The sequence below is a fragment of the Wasmannia auropunctata genome, unplaced genomic scaffold (assembly GCF_000956235.1).
Source record: "Wasmannia auropunctata unplaced genomic scaffold, wasmannia.A_1.0 LD336111.1, whole genome shotgun sequence".
NCBI classification, from domain to species: Eukaryota; Metazoa; Arthropoda; class Insecta; order Hymenoptera; family Formicidae; genus Wasmannia; species Wasmannia auropunctata.
In genome coordinates, this window is record NW_012026779.1 from 2,609,821 (window position 1) to 2,623,084 (window position 13,264).

General features: G+C 49.9%; 1 long non-coding RNA gene across 1 annotated transcript; it reads right to left on the minus strand.

The window, feature by feature from the left end:
- Positions 1–221: 221 nt before the first annotated feature.
- Positions 222–8,049, minus strand: LOC105449559. Its single transcript, XR_974349.1, has 3 exons — positions 7,959–8,049; positions 7,418–7,584; positions 222–273 (listed from the first exon to the last, which is right to left on the minus strand). It is a non-coding gene; the product is annotated as an uncharacterized LOC105449559 (long non-coding RNA).
- Positions 8,050–13,264: the final 5,215 nt, after the last annotated feature.

Below are 13,264 nucleotides of genomic sequence, written 5' to 3' on the forward strand. Positions count from 1 at the left end.
CGGCGCGACGCGTCGCGACGCGCCGGCTACGAATTTTTGGAGAACGCGCGTCGTGTTTTTCAGATCGCCATGACGCAAATTACGCTCTCGGAACGCATGAGAAGTAATCGCGGAGACGAAGACGTTCGCTTACGCGCTTTCGAAAGTTTCTTCCGTGTCTTCCGAAGTCAGTAAAGAAGAAATAACAGCTACTTTTCTCTTAAAGATCGTCACGTACTTACCAGATTTCGTAGATCACGCTGACGACCGCGCTCATTAATACAAATGGCTAATCTGCAACACAAATTTATTATGTATTTTGTTTTATTACCTATAGATTTGTATTTAAATAATTCTACTTTTTACTATCAAGCGAAACCTGTCCAAGACTTAAGGTGACGATTATAATTAGCGTTTTCGGACGGACCGGATTTTGATCGCTCCGAGGGCGATTAATGACGTTACATGCTCTATTTTAGATTTTTAATTGGACGAGGAGAGCATGCGACGTCATTAATCGCCCTCGGAGCGATCAAAACCCGGTCCGTCCGAAAACGCTACATATATCGATCCAAGCTTGGAAAAACTTTCGACTGCGGATCGCGACAGGCGAGAAGATCGCACGTACCCGCTTTCATTATCTCGGCATAATGTGTCTTTGCCTAATCGGCCGCTTAATAGCGCGTACATGTGTAAATCTTGCAATTTATGTACGTTACGCGAATGACGAGATGTCGTGACGGGATGTCTAATTGGGACTGCCGTGCGTCCGCGCGGCCGAATGCGAGAACGAGGCCGAACGGAGTCGGTTGAAATGGCTGAAAAAGGATCGCGAATGGCATACCACTCGGCGATTCGCGCGGAACCGAAAGGATCGTCGCTCATAAATTCTCTAATTTTAGAAACTCGTTTCGCACGATCCCGCGAACGTAATTTTGTAATAGGCCGGCACACAGCTTCGCCCCGGCGACGGGGCTTTAATAGTTATACGGGAGCCTGTAATTTCGTCTTTCTGATAATCGAAACGCCCCCGTCGTAACGTAGCGTGACACGTCGGCGGTCCCTCTTCTCTCGAAGTGTCATTATACGTCTCTTCCGATATTCCGACGTTCATATTTCGGTGGCCGCCGTCGCGTCGCCCGGTAGCGACGTTTAGAGAAATGAGACGGTGACCGTCTTGTACCTGTATTAAAATTGGAATTCCCGAGCGAACATAAAGTGCTCCTGTCAGACGGACGGCAGGTCCGTGATTCGTCGGAAGTCGCGATTTACATGATGAAAATTGAAATAAACGCATCGACTTAGGGCGGTTCCGACTTGATAGATTATATTCGCGACACAATATAATTTCCACTTTGCATGAGATTTCGCGAAAGATCATAGAAAATTTTTAACTGCAATTTAATTTAATTTAGTTTCCGTATAGGACGTTGTGATAAAATAAATGTGACAAAAGATAGATATGAGATATTATATAGTTTGTCAAATAGACTATTTCAGATAGACAAAATAATAATAATAATAATTTTATTTATATGGGACTGATAAGTTAGAAAATAAAGAGTACATATGTATATATTTTAAATATATACATATATATTTTCCATTTAGCTTTAATCGAGTACGACGAAACGAATCGCGGCGAGCAGTGACAGAAATCACATTCGCCAGACTCCGACGTGGACCTGTCGCTACTAACCCTCTCTTTCTCTCTTTCACTCTTTCGCAACGAGTCGCGACGTGGGTCTAGACGCGTTATTTCACCCGTCGCAGTCCGCTCCAAAATGATATAGAATTTAGGAAGTTATTTAGTTATGTATGTCTGGCGTCCTGCGTTGGCTAGTAATCAGACGCCTGGCCTCCACACGAACGCAGTCTCTCTCCGTCTCTCTTTCTCTGTCTTTCTTCTCTTTCCGCCTCTTCCTTCGCTCCACATCTCTTGCGCTCTCGTTCCTCGCCCGGAGAGAGAATTCCCCTCGCTCTCCCTCCCCTTCCGGCTGGTAAAGCTCTTTTAGTAAACTCTTCAGGGCCGTCTGCGTTTCTCGGTGCCTGGATGTCTCGGCCCAATTAAATGTCGATCAAGGCGGCCCTAGCTCAAGGTATACGGACGTTGGGAACAAAAAGAATTGCTTTAGCTTGAACGCTAAGAAAGAAACAGAGAACGAGAAGAGAGAGAGAGAGAGAAGGATACGATGAATGTCCATATATCCATAACGAGACGCACGAATTATTCCGACTCGAGAATACAAGGCGCCTCTTCAGCAATTCTGTGTTTACTCTGGCAAATAGATTTTGCGGGAATAAGTAAGAAAAACAAATGGAGGCCTTCTTGGAATGGAGCAGATGTCGTAATTTTGAAAGATCATCTTGCGCACCAATATTTTTGTAACGTAAGTTTTAAATTAATGGTAACGTCGCGCGAGCGAGAGGTGAAGTGTGTATATGACTTTCCGAAAGCACGTGTTGTTTAATATTTTTTCAATTAATATACATAAATCAATTTTAACAGAGGACCTTTATTGCCGTTATAATTATATATTACCCGACGGCGTGATCGTGCGTAACTGCGAGTCGTAAGATTTTAGGCCTGCCGCGGCGGCGTACGTGGGGCGCGATGGCAACCTAGGATCGCGCGCGCGACGCGCGATCGTACTTTTATTTCGTTCTATTTCCAAACGCGAAAATTACTTGCATGCTCGCCGCACCGCTCCACGGGGCATGGCGCCATTCTTGACATATCGCACCGATGGCACCGCCGGATGGACGACCGTTGTGCTATGCGTCAGACGAAACGTTGATGTAATATGTCTCGTCGTCAAAATATCCCACTATTTAAAGGAGAGAATTAACTTTCGAAATAAATGGAGTAAAATTCCTAAATCGTATTATCGTAGTATTATACGCTCGAGACATTATATTGCGACGTATTGACGAATATTAAAATTTTGCGGCTATTCTATCATTGAATGATGTATGATTGTATTTCTCAATTATAATTTTTTAAATTAATAAAAAAATACGCTTGTCATTAAATGACGTACGATTGTCGCAGTTTTCGATTGTAACTTTTCAAATTAATTGTTAAATACACTTACTGATGGACCATTACTATATCGTAAAGTCACGCGTATGGAACGTGTTCTTAAAATGTACGTCGGCGAGCACGAATCTCGCGTGGAGACGGTCGTCGGCGCGTATAAGCACCGGCGCCCGTTAAAACAATGCAGCACGATAGGAATGTCCGGCTCGCGTAAATAGAATGAGACAAGGACCGTCCTCTCTCCCTTACATTTCGACGAACGTTTCTCGCTCGCGATGTTCGCGATGCTCGTCGTTACACGGCCGTGCGTCGAAGAGGATTATTAATGAACGCGGCCCGGTAAACTGCCTTCCGCCAATTATCGCTCGTAAACGACGTGCTTTTCCACTTCGCTCGCGGGATTAACGCGCGCGCGCGCTCGTTATCCGTTCTGAGCGCGCGCAACTAAAGTACTTGAAATTCTGCGTATCGCGTCGGTTAATCGCGATACGCATTAATTGCGTCTCGCAAACTTGAAGAAATAACGATGCGCGAGAGATGGGATAAACATTTGCGAAAGACGAGTAGCCGCGAAGCTCCCCCCATCTCGGGCTGCCGTAATGAACAGCTAATTTGAATTTTAATAGAAAGATCACGCGAAAAGCGAGAAAAACGCACCGCAAGTGAATTCCCCTAGAGACTTTCCGAGAATACTCGGTGCCGCGTCGCGCTGCAGCTCGCGCCGAGACGGAGGAGTATGATTGACGACGCGCTGACGTTGTCACGCCGCGCACAAACGAGGGAGCGGCCTCTCTCTTCGCATGGAAAACATTTTTAGTCGCCGTATATTTTTGCGCCTTAGCGATTACGAGAGTACGAAAAGCCGAGTACAAAGGCGAGAAGTAGAAATTTCAAATTTTACTTTAATTTCTTTGCAATTGTAACTTATAATAGATGTGTGTATGTATGTGGAGAGCTACGTGGAACCGTGTAAAATATTGCAGCAGTATAGCTGGTGTTTTCAGAGCCTATTTTAATCGAAAGAAACGCGAGTGACGCGACCTCCGTAATATCTCCCGTGCTTCTTTGCGGTCAGGATGGCGCGACGTTTTACGTTAATTTTACTTGACCGAATGCGGCGAATTTTTTTGGCCCGGTACCCCGGCGCACGCCGAGTGTTTAACTCTACACCGCGGAGGCGCCGATGTCAACGCTCCAAATTCCGCGGGAGAGCGATCGTCGTCGTTCTTCGAAGCGGCGACACGGCGAGAGACCGAGAAGACCTGCTCACGATTCCGCTATAATTCATCTTCCGCGAAGCGCGAAGACGTTTCGGGCTATTCTTAGGGGCCGGCGCGGAATCTTTTTCAGTAACCTCCCCGATGGGCCGAGAGGCGACGTGTTGGAACGCACGTCGGGGATGACCAATCATTCGGAGGCTCCTGGCTGTTTATCATCGTGCGCCCGCTCGTGCGCGCGTATCTGCGTAGAATCGCGAGAAAAGCCGGTCGGACGTATAACGTCACGGAAAACTTGGATGGGGGCCTTTTGCAGGCTATAATAGCATTATTATTTTACGGCTGCCGGCGATAAACGTTTAGACACGGGGCGCGAGAAGTTAAACGGTTCTTATAAAAATATATTATTCCGTGCAAAAGAAACACGCGCGTGTGGCTGAACGATTAAAATCACAACTCAGCAACTTTTGTCCACGAGCGGTAATCAGCCTTATCAATAGTATAGAGTGTAGATATAGACTCGTTTGCATCGCATTTGCAAGTGAGAAACAAAAAAGGGGAATGAATGCCCATTGTAATTGACGGCAGATTTACAAAGGACAAAAAGCGCTCGGCCGAGACGGCGCCCCATTGTTCACGCTCGCCGCTAACAGCGTTTTGTGCACCTGTCAGTCAGACAGCACATGGTCTCTCCTCTCCCCTCCCTTTCTCTCTCTCTCTCTCTCTTTTTCTCTTTTTGCCGGTTATGGAAATTCGGCTGGCATTAACGACGTCCGTTTGCAAATGGAAAAACCCGGTCGGCCGGCACCTCCGCGGGCGACGCGCGACGCGACGCGACGCGACGCGACGACGCATTGCACGCTCGACGGACTCGCCGACTCGGGTGCGTAATCGTCTGCATCGCTGGCGCCGTGTTCCTACTTAACTCCTCATGGATTTAAATATATTCGATCAACTGGTCGCGCATACGATTAACGATTGTTCCATAAAAACGAGGGACACAGGCGTGTACGTACATACACGGGCGTGGAAACCCACTGATACCGGCTCGCCTCCGTGCGTCGCCGGAGATATTTCTGCCGGTGGTTGCCACGAGGAAACAAGTACGTGCCGTTTAAGTCGCGTGACGATAAAATGTAACTCGAGTTAATCCTCCGACTCACGCCGGGATAAGAAGAAAGGCAGAAATGTGAGAGATGAAAATATATATACATGTACAATAACTTTTTTACAGAGCTATTTCAAAAACATTACGAAACTTTCGACGTGTGTCATAATTATAACGAGCGACAATATAAAATGCCTCGTTCTTATAATAGCAATCGGAATTCGGGTCTTTCATCGACGTCGCCGCGCGAGCACGCAACAACCTCTCCATAACCGGACGGATACACGGTGCTCGATCGTGCACCTCGTCCCTCCTCTTTTTTTTTCGTGCCGGACGCGAGGCTGCCCCACCGGAAGCCTCCGCTTTGGCGCGACGCGAAAACCGCCGGCCGTCTGACGGAACACCTGCGTCGACGTTGTCGGCGGCCGCGGGTCGGGGTCCGGGCGTCGGCGGGCGGCGAGAGCGTAGCCGACGGCCCTGCCAGCAAAAGCGACGGCCGGAGCAGAGGCGACGAGCGACGGGGGCGCGAGTAAAGGAGGAGAGAGGTATGACGGGACAGGTGCGGCCTGTAACTTCCTGGATGATATCGGCCGGTCCGGACGCGCGTGCGACCGGCGCTAACGCTGACGCTTACGTTAGCGCTGGCGCCACTCGGATCCGCGCCGTAGGCGCCTGTCCGTCCCGGCTGCTCTCCTCCGTTCCCCGCTACCGCGCCCCACGTCTCTCTCCCCCCACCCCCTTTCCGCTCTACTCTCCTTCGTCGGTGCTCTACCCAGCGCCGCGTCAGCATCCGTACCTCTTTCGTCCGCTATTAACTCGCACACGAACGTGAACCCGGACTCGTCTCGCCCGCCATCGTCGCCGTCGCCGTCGCCGAAGCGTATCGCGTGGAACCCGCCGGGCGCGAGAACGACGCTACCTTTCGTCGTGCACCGGGACCGCCGAAAAGATGCCACGGGATGGAGGAAGAGAGATAGAGGAAGGTAGAGGGAGAAGGCACCTCTTGCTGTGCACCACACGTTGAGGCGCGCGCGCGCATACGAAATTATACCGCGACGAATCTAATCTTCCAGCCGTTGCCTTGATCGGCGATTTTTATGCCGACGACGGCACAGCGCGTCGCTAAGCGCATCGCGCCGATGATATGTAAACGGAGACAAAAAAATATACATATATACCGAGAGAAATAATTAAAATGATTTACAAACACGACAATGAAGAACCAATTTTCGGAAATGAGAAAGAACGAGACCCGCGAGAGCCGTTCGAGCGTTGGAATCTGGAAAAAAAGTTTCGTTGTTCCGGGCGCAACGCTCGAGATGAAACGCCGGTCGAGATGAAAACCGTGTTGCGCGCCTCGCGGCAGATCGCTCGCGAGTGCCGCTACGTCGCGACGCCGCGCGTTTAAATTTGCACAAGTCTAAATGCAGCAGTCATCGTATAGCGCAGATAATAGGGAGAAAATTGATTCTTCCGAGGCGGCGATATTTACAAATCGCGTTGCGGCATTGCTATATTTACATCTGCCACTCATGGCTTGCCAATTAACGGAAAGTATGCAGGTAACGATTACATCGCTCTTGCCTTCGAGACGCATTCCGCAATCGCGTCTGACGCAATCGCGCACGATACCAAACGGATTTGAAATCCGACATTGTTGAGGCAACGCTAATTTATTCGGCGGCTCTTACGTAAGTGAAGGAAGAGAGAGACGCGGTGTTCCCGGCATAATTATCGCCTCCCAAATGCGGCAAATATTTATTTCTCTAGTGCAAGCTATAAATTCCTCATTTTAACAGTCAGTCTTCTTTGGTCAACGAGTGTCCTGCAATCCTCTACGTTTACTCGTATCGGTACCTTTTTTTTTTTTTCAAATATATCGCACGTACGCGCGTTCTTCGATCGGAGGATAGAGAAATAAACAAATTTTATTTTATATGTATCGTTGCTCTCTTTCGACCGTCGACGATACGACGAATCTTTGCTCCAGAAAATTGGTTCTCCGGTTTGCACTCTTGATACTTTCACGTAATACCGCTGAACTCTCACATATATTGTCTCTTATACTCTTACCTGTTACAGACTTTCCCGCTATTGGCTGAGATACTGCGCACGTGCTACGCCGGCGTACGAAACCGTCGCCGATTACGGGATCTCGCCGGCCGGAAGATCCCGCGTAAAACACGCCGCTGAATTTTACGCGTGTTCTCTATCCCGTCGCTTTAACGAGGTACACGTATCTGAAACACATTTATGTCGATATATGTTTCCCACGTTGAATCGAAAATCACGCAAAAGCATTACGAGTTGCACAGAAAAAAGCTCTTAGCATAATTTATTATCAGTACAGTTAATAAGAAATAAATCTTTTTTTTTCGTGTAACAGAGTCTCCATAAATTAATTTATTCTGCATATCCGATTGCTCATATTTTCTAATGAGATTCATGAATTGTCATAATCTCCGCGATCCGATACTAAAATGCAAAACTTTATATCTGTCTAAAAATAAATCTGAATAAAAAAAAGAAAGAGAGGTAAGATTTCCGTTGCAAGGTTTCGAATTCCAGAGACTTGTAATGATCTATAAATCGCTGTGTAAGTGACAGAATGAACCTTGTTTTTCGGATTAACGCGTCTTGGTCCCGACGGACATGTAGAAACACCCTACGTATATATCATACGGGCCCAGACAGACGGTACATAGGAAGACGATGATGGAGTCTCACGCGATCGGCAGCACGCCAACACCCGACCTCGACTCTCCGATCGTCGAGCGTCGACTGGTCGCGATGCCGGCCGGCCGTCGCGCAATATGTAGCAGGTACGCGCCAGTGCGCGCCGTGCGATACGCGGATGACTGGAGCCATCGCTATAATACGCATCTCTCTGCTCGCCACCCCTGGCCTGCGGCCCGGCCTGTCGCGCGGCGGTCGTCGTCTACTCGCCTAAGGGCGGCCGGCGCGAAGAGTGGCGCGACGCGGCCCGCCGCGGCGCGAATCCGCGGCGACACGGCGAGCGGAGCGGCGGCGCGCCAGTAACGTGGCGACGCGGTTCCTGACGCCATTCGGCGGATACGTGGCGCGCCCCTCCTCCGTCGCCGCCGATGTGCACACGTACTTACGAAACCGGCGACGACGACGGCGGCGGCGAGGGCGACGACGAAGACGATGGTACCGTCGTCGCCTTTTCGTACGTGCGACGTGCGCGCGACGCCCCGCGACGCGCGACCGACCACGGTGGTCGTGGCGTCGGACACGAGCGGGGGTAGTTCTGGCGCGCATGCATGGCCAACGAGAGCGTCGGAGGCTGCCGGGGTACACACCAGGGTGCTTGACCGAGTCAAGCCAAACGACCGACGACGACTCCTCTCGGTATATACTTACATTTCAGGCGACTCTTCTTGCTCCCGCGGCGGATAAACAATGTCATTTGCAGCAGCGGCGACGACGGCGGCAGCGGTGGCGGTGGCGGCGGCGGCGACGACGGCGACGGCGACCACGAAGACGAAGACGAGGACGGTGTCGCGTTCCTTCGTCGCTGCTTGATATTCACGCGCCAAGGAGTCGGAAGAGTACCGGCTACTCACCGTGATTCGCCGGAAATTTGTGAACAATCGAACCTGCTACGCTCTGCGATCAATTATATATAATGATTGCATATTGCGTATTAAAAAATCGTGATTTTCGAAAAATTCGCGCGTACTCATGACATTTCAGCTCTTCGCAATCATCTTTTTTTTCATCTGATCAAGATTAATTTCGTATCACTTAGTGTTTAGTTAGAATTGAGAAGACAGTTGTTTTATGGTCTGAACGTTTTTATTATATCAGCTAGAGACGTCGCTTAAACTCTTTCTTTATCCTGACCGCGTCCGAACCACGAATCGCGGATACGATTCGACATTCCGCGGCGACATTTAGGGTGATTCCCGATTCGAAACCGAGGTACTTTACGACGCGCGAATTAAACGAGCGCCCGATGGCGTGCGAGCGCGATTTCCTGCGTCTTAATGGGCGGGAAGCGAGTAAACACCGGTACCATTCTCGTTTTCGTCGCATTGCTTACCCGCGGACCCGCTGGGCTCTATTTCCGTCGAGTACACGCACTCTCAAACCCTCTTCTTCCTCTTCGCGCGAATCGCGAGAAAGGAACGCGGATAACGAAGAGCACGTTTCTCTCTCTTGTCAGAAATAATATTTTTTAACATTTCTAAGAAATCGAGAATAGAGTTTTTCGCTCGAATTAAACATCTCGACGCATAACTAAATAATAAAGTAATATTTTTAGTAAAAGGTATATTTTCTTAGAGACTTTTTTCGAAGAGGCTCGTTTATCAAAAGAGTTTGGAAAAATTAAAATATTGTAGTAGCTGACACGCCAGTTATTCATTTATTCTCTCTCGAGTCAAAAGCTACGACTCTTATCCCTGCTTATCCCGGTCTATGTGCTGTGACCGGAAATTTCCGATCGCACGAACGTTCGAAAGTCGCGTCGGCGGCGCGGCGCGGCGCCCCCGGGGATCCGCCGCTAACGACGGCCGTCTTTCCGCTCGGGACGCCGGTGTTCGGGACAACAAGTTAGAAAAACGGAATGACGCCGTAGTGTGTCAGGATATCAATTCTTTCGTAATGACACGGGCGCAGCCAGTCGGTCGGACGTCCATTCCAGAGGAGGGAGGGGAAGGAGAAGGGGGGTTGAGGACGGAGCGCGACGGTGATGATCCGGTCCGTCCGGCACCGGCTCCGTTCTCCGTTCCGTTGTTTATCAAGCTCCCCTTCGCATAACAAGCATCAAAACACTTGGCGCCCCACGCTGGAGCCGTCGTAGTCTCCTTCTCCCCCCGTCCCGTCGCCGCTGCGCGCGGGTGCCAGCCGCTTCTCTACTACTTTCCGCGAATGTTGCCGGGGGTAGGCGCTCTGGCATGGGTTAAAACGGCGGAGGGTACACCCTCCGACGAGGGGGCGGGAAGGGATGTCTCTCTTTCTATCCACACGAGGCGCCGTCTATACCGACCCCGGGAAAAAAAATGAGTTACGGTGCTGTATGTAGGAGCGTTTGGTGGCGATTGCGATCACCGGGATTCCCCCGCCGCTTTCCGCGCTGTAAACTACGCGCGATCAACGGGAAATTATAGGGTTGCCGTTTCGGGGGGGAAATTAAGCGGCGCTATATAGGTTTGCTTCGTGCGAAGAAGACACACATATCGCCTCTGCGCTATAAATAATATAACGAATATTTTTGTGTCCGGAAATTTAAAAGAGAGAAGTTGCCAGGTTATCTAAAGCTCCATTAAATTTTTTCAGAAATTATTTTACATTGTAAGAAAACACAAAATTAAAAAAAAATCATCACATTGCACTTGGGCCAGTTCTCCGCTTTTATTAAAATTTTCTCCCAATTTATTATAACAAATCCAATTCGCTGTATCCTGCGTGAGTAAGAAGTCGAGAAAGGAAAACAATCCCTCCTAATTTACAACCGACTGTCCTCGGGCAGATAACATTCTCCCCCGTCAATTATCCTCGTATAGAGAGCGATAGCGCTGTCGACACGCCTAGGAATTGGGGATTTCGGATGACAATACCGAATGGGGAGTGAGCCTGAGTGCATCGTGAAAGATACGGAGAAAGAGGGGGCTGTGGGGATAAAGGACGAGGCGTCCGTCCGGTCTTGGCGTCCGACGAGCAACGCTCGTCTCACCCCCGTGCGTCGTGGCGGTGCCAGAAGAAGCTAGTATTCATTGGCCGTCGCCGTCGTCGACATCATCTTCGTCGCCGTCGCCGCTCGTCGTCGTCGTCGTCGGCAGTCGGCCCGGTGGCGGCGGCGACGACGTCAGCGACGCCGTCGCCGCTCCACGCTTGGCGTCGAGGTTAGCGCCGGCCGGTCGCTGGAATCGGCGCCTGGCTGTCTCTTTCTCTCTGTCCCTCTCCCTCACCCTCTCTCTTTCTCTCTTTTGTTTGTCTGCAGCCGGGAGAGAGCAGCCGTCGTTCCGTCGTCGACGTCGTCGTTCGTTCGACGGCGACGACGTGGCTCTGCCAGCCGGCTGTCGCCATCCGCGCGGCCTCCCCTTTTTCCTCCACCCCGGCCAACCCTTCGCTCGCGTTTCGGTTCCCGTGTCCGCCTGCTCGATCTATTTCGCGGCGTGGATGCGTTTAGGTAATGAAACGATGTCACGTCCGCGAAAAATCGCTATGGCGCTTAACGCCGCGTCGGCTCGAGCCTGCCCGCGTTACGCGCGGTTCGGCGGCCGCGATACCGTCGTTAGCGAGCGTTGAAATTACCGCCTCGCCGTGCGTCGCACGATCACTCCATCTTTACTCATCCGACATACCGTCACGATTTGGATTAATTAATTTAGATTAAGTAGACACCTCGCATTATCATGCTTAGCAAATGGTAAAATTTTTCCAAGTTTAAAAAGTATTGTCGCACTACCAATCGCATATTCGCATATATCATCGTTCTTCCTGATCATTTTCCAGAGCTTTCTGATGTTTTTGCAAAATGAAAGACACCATTCCGTTATTTTCATCGCTGTGATTGAATTTTGCAAACAATCTTGGAAAATGTTTGACCGCAACACTTGATTTCATTTAATTTTAATAATGCAAAAGTTTAAATAAGATCAATGTATTTTTGAAGTCGCTTTACCTTTGATCCAGAAAGCTTCGATCGAGAATCAAGTGGCTTTAGAAATTTTTTTCAAACATACTTTTATTCTCTCTCTTTCTGTCGAGAGGATGGAAATCGATCGGCGGTGTACATCGTGCCGTCGGGGCCCGCGGCGAAATTCCGAGGCCCCCATCGTCATAACAAACAAGGCATCAATCCGGTAACTGACGCTGCGGCGCGTTCGCGCGCGCGCGCCACAACCCGTTCGCGTAATTAGATCACGATCCTGCGGCGCGTAAACCGAAACCGAACCGAACCGCGAATCGTTTTGTAGCTGAGGGCCAGCCGGGGTAATGGGACTTCGCCAAGAGCCCGGCAACTCGTGATTCGTGAGCTCGGCGAAGCGGGCTCGTCCCGATTACCCGTCCGTCGATCGTCTCACCCATCATCACGGAGGTATCGGCCCCGCCGAAACTATCGGGGCTGTGTTTTATGAAAGGGGGCTTTGGTCCCGGCGCCGCGGCCGCCGCTGCTGGCGACGCGTATACACGTTCCTCCTCTCTGATTTCTCCCTTCCTCACTTTTCTCTCTTTCTCCACGTTCGCCTCCCTCAGTGCCGGCCCGACGTGGCGTCCCTTAACCCAAACCATTATCCGTGTACCGCACGATTATAGGGCAACGGAACCGACAAATAGTCGCAGGCTATATCCATAGGCGCCAGGAAGAAGGGACGCGTTCCCTCGCTCTGGAGGGCGTTTTTAATTCCCACCGATAAACTCACGCGTTTATCTACCAGAAAAGCATAAGGCTTAGCTGGAAGAAGATTATTATAACCGAAACAACTGCAAGTTTTTTTCAAGAGGAAACCTTTTCAGAGAAGATTTTCGAAAGTAAAATTGTTCACAGCTAAAATCAGAATACATTAAGAGAATTAAGAAAATATTTTTGTATATCATAAGCGCGATTATATGTATATATATTATACATTATATATTTTTATTACTCCTCATATTTGTGTGTCGTTTGTATTTGAGAAAAGTATTGTGCGTCCGAAATGAAACCGTAATGTTTCCACGACGAAACGTCGCACCGTCGGATGAAGATTTTCCCCAGACGCTTTCGCCTCTTCCCGAGAATATGACCTTTGACGCCCATGCGGAGCACCCCCGGCGGCTATCTCCGCCCTGCGGAGCCGGCACACATACGGTTCTTCGCTACGCAAACAAACCCGCACGTACATACGCTCGTGCATCGGTTAACAATCCGCCTCTCTCTAGCCGTCGTTCGGTTCGTCGTGTTTCGGCCCT